The sequence below is a fragment of the Pongo abelii genome, chromosome 11, assembly GCF_028885655.2.
Source record: "Pongo abelii isolate AG06213 chromosome 11, NHGRI_mPonAbe1-v2.0_pri, whole genome shotgun sequence".
Lineage (NCBI taxonomy): Eukaryota > Metazoa > Chordata > Mammalia > Primates > Hominidae > Pongo > Pongo abelii.
In genome coordinates, this window is record NC_071996.2 from 112,480,188 (window position 1) to 112,484,768 (window position 4,581).

The window sequence follows — 4,581 nt, forward strand, 5'->3', positions numbered from 1 at the left end:
AAAGTTTACATATTTGGTATTTAAGATGCATTTGTCTGAGGATTGTGCCTCTGAAATTACTTTATGATAATAAACCTACTTCTAATATTTTTCAGGAATGAGGGGAAAGAGGAATAGGTCCCTGGCAATACTCCACTGGAGAAATTAACACAAAATTGTGTAGGGCTTGGCACTATTTACACAAATGTATCTACAGAGTAGACTCTCTAGGTTTTCTTTTCTTAAGCATATAGTGATCTCCAAAATGGCAGCATCCATGCCTGAGTCCACAGGATGTGTTACAAACCGCACCAAAGAGGGAATGGATAAATAGTGATCAGCAGTCCCAATTCTGTCACACACTAATGTTGAGACATTGGAAAATCACATCACCGTTTTGGGTTTGTCCTCCATTAAGTGCTGGGGCTGGATTAGATTATCTTTGAGATCTCTTTCATCTAGAAAATATTAAGTCTCAAATGCTGTTCATTTGAATATCATATAAGAGCTCAACAAATTAATATACACATTAAATTTACCTATAATTTGGAGAAGCACTAAACATTTTTTAAAAGTATGTGGAGGAAATGCAACATGTTACATAATTATCCATGAAAGCCACACGATTGTGTAGCATTTAGAGGGGAAATTGGAAATACAGGTTACTGAAAATATTTGAAATATTTTTCCATTCAATTAATCCTGTTCCCGCCGCAAGTAGCAAAGCAAGGAACCACCTGCCAAAATCCTTGCTGAATTTGTGCAGACTGTACTGTTTCAATATTTGATTTGTTAGTTTTATTCCTAAAAATCATTTTTCTCAATATAGGAAATTTGATTAGTGACCAATTATTAGTAGAAAAATACTTTTCTTGTTGTTTTCAACAGGACATTTAAAAAAATATTCCCCACACTTGAGGATTGTGCCTAATATATTTTGAATCTCATATGTACGGTTGGTTCTAAAGCTGTTCTGTCTTCTTCCATTGACTTAGGTGGTGATGGAAGGATTTCAAGTGTCAAGAAGTTTTCCTGGGTGAAGAAGTTGTAGAATCACACCAAATCTTATTTGAAGGTCTGCAGCCTTTTAAATTCATGAAATTTAATAAAAATTTAGTAGGCTCTAATTAAAACACGTTTACAGTTTTGGTTTTAAAAGATGTCTCAGATTTTCCTCAACATAAGATTAGTGTTATTTCTGTCTACTCCTTAGAAATAAGCATAATGTAATTACATTCTTCAGAAGAGAACTAATGAGTAAAAAGTAGTTACTAGAAATATAAAAAAAACTAAGTAGATAAGGGCAAAACCTTTGTTCTTAGAAATGTATGTACTTTGAGACAATAGTGCATAAAATTTTTAGGCACAGATCTCATAATATAACCTACATAAGTATGGTGTAGGAAAACAATTAATACTTATCAATAGCACTTTAAAAACATGTTTATTATGAATTGAAAGCAGAGACATCTCAGTTTAAATGGACCCATATACAATAAATCAAAAAGCTTTTTAGGGGAGAGCCAGATCTTGCGGTTCTGCAACTATAATGGAAGTAAAGAAAGCACATTTAATCAAAATCCTTTTCTGTAATAAAACCCATCACTTATTTAGAAAATGAAGATATGTATAACATACCTAAGATAAATGTAATACCAGTGAAAATTTTATGTGGAAATTGGACTCTGCATAGTGTTCGACTAAGACAACTCAGAAATGTTTGGAAGTCAGAATTGAAGACATTGACAGAGGTTGCCAGTAACTGAGCTGAAATGTCAGTGGGTATAATATTTCTCAAACCTTCCTTAGACCACATGGCAGTACAGGGGACTGCATGCCAGTATGGCTCAAGGACCCTTGTTTCCCAACTCCTAAAAGCTGAGCAAGATTACATTAACAAAACAAAATGGAAATTTGGTTTATTTGTGTTCTAAGTTGAAAGATTTTTGATTCAATTTTTTTTACATCTGCAAATTCTTACTTGTTGGTACTTCATTTAAATTTGAGCAGTATGTTTAGTGTTCTTCACTTGTGTGTATATAGTTTAAAATATTTTTATCTGCTAAAATGTTTTGATTATCATTATCTGTTCTCTTATTATAATATTTTATATGATGTCATTTTTATTTTCTGTTATCTCCCCAACCCCAACAAGCTCAGAACAGTTGTATCTAAAAGCTAACTATGTTTTGAAAGGCTAGATTCTTGGTCAGGAGCAATGTCTTTTGCATGCTGTTTTAGTTGTGAGGTGGGTAGGGAAGAGTTTAGGTATTTATTTGCAATTTTACAATTGTGTTTCATTTCTTAAGGATCCTCAATTTTTTCATCTTATGTTTTTCTTTACCTTCACCATAGGCTCTCCAAGAGCTTCTCTTCCTTCAATGTCCTAGTCACCCTCTTTTCTCCCAGAAGCAAGACCACTGCCTCAGGTTCCATACCTCATGAACTTTCATGCTCTGGCTTCTCCCATAGTCATCGCTCAGACATATCAACCTTTCTTCTGCATTTTTCCTCTGGGGATGTGATTTGTTCTATTTGAGGAGTTTATTACATCTGTGTTTCATCATTACCCCTATCCCTTAGGCTTCCCACACCCAATTCCTCCTTTCCAAACACTCATCACATTTTCTGATGACTTTCTATTCAGGTATGAGATCTGGAACTAGGTCTACAGGATCTGAATATTCAATTCACTGCTTATAGTAAATTGCATACTTCCTCTCCTAGGCTGGCTGAGGTACAGTATGTGGATTGTTTCACATTCTGTCTTTTCCAATTTGTATACATTGGAGGATGTGTGGAGAGGTTCAGGTTTAGGTGGCACCATATGGCAAACTGGAAGTTAAAAATGAAAATTTTGAAGAAAAGAACTATGAGAAGGAGAAATTCAAAATTTATTCATTCAAGACAATTTACCGATTATACATTGTGGAATAGCTAAATCAAGGTAATTTACATACCCATTACCTCATATATTCATTATTTTTTGTGTTTGATGAGAACACTTCAAATCTACTATCTTAGCAATTTTCAAGTATACATTATTAACTGTAGTCATCATGATGTACAATAGATCTCTAAAATTTATTCCCACCATCTAACTAAAATTTTGTATCCTTTTACCAACATCTCCTCATTCCACCCCGCATCCTCCAGCCTCTGCTAACAACATTCTACTCTGTTACTATGAATTTGACTTTTTAAAATTTCACATAAAAGTGAGATCATGTGATATTTGTCTTTCTGTGCTGGGTTTATTTCACTTAACATAATGTCATCCAAGTTTATCCATTTTGTCATAAATGATAGGATTTCCTCCTTTTTATGGTTGAATAGTATTCTATTGTGGATATATACCACATTTTCTCTATCCAGCACTTAGATTGATTCTGTATTTTGGACATTGCGCATAATGCTACCATCAACATGGGAGTTCAGATATCTCCTCAACATACTGATTTCATATTCTTTGGATATATTATTAGAGGTGGTATTACTGGATCATATGGTAGGTTTTTAAGGTTTCAAGGAATCTCCTTACTGTTTTCCATAATAATTGTATCAATTTACATTTCCATCAACAGTATTCCATCCATACGTTTCCTTTCTCCACATCCTAGTCAACACTTCTCATCTTTCATCTTTTTTCTAGCAACCATTCTAACAGGTGTAAGGTGTTATGTTATTTTATGGTTTTAATTTGCATTTGTCTGATGATGAGTGATGTTGAGCATTTATTCATATGCCTGTTGGTCATTTGCATGTTTTCTTCTGAAAAATGTCTGTTCAGGTCCTTTACCCATTTTTAAAATCAGATTGTTTCTTTGCTCTTAAATTTTATGAGTTCCTGGTATATTTTGAATATTAAACCCTTACTAGATGTGCGCTTCAAAAAATATTTATTTTCTTATTCTGTAGGTTGTCTCTTCATTCTGTTATTATTATTATTTTTTTGCTGTGCAGAAAATTTTTAGTTTGATATAATCCTACTTACTTGTTTTTGCTTTTGTTGCCTGTGCTTCTGGGGTTATATTAAAAAAATCATTGCTCAGACCAATGTCATAGAGCTTTTTCTCTACTACTTTTTCTCTTCTAATAGTTTCATGTTTCAGGTCTTTAATAGATTTTTAGTTTATTTTTGTATATGGTATAAGATGAGGGTCTAATATCTTTCCTCTACAGTGAATATTCCATTTTCCCCTGAACTGTTTATTAAAGAGACTATCATTTTTCCGTTTTGTATTCTTGGCAAAATCAATTGTCTATAAATGTGTGGATTTATTTCTGGCCTCTCTATAGTGTCCTATTTGTCTATGTGTCTGTTTCTATGTCTGTACCATGCTGTTTTGATTACTATAGCTTTGTAGTTGATTTTCAAAATAAGTAGTGTGATGCCTTTGGCTTTGTTCTTTTTGCTCAAGATTTGTTTTGCTATTCTGGGTCTTTTGTGGCTCCATACAAATTTTGGATTTTTTTTTCTGGTTCTGTGAAGTATGTCATTGGAATTTTGATAGGCATTGCATTGAATCTGCTGATTGCTTTAGGTAGTATGGATATTTTGACAATATTAATTGTTCCAACCCATGAACATAGATATCTTTT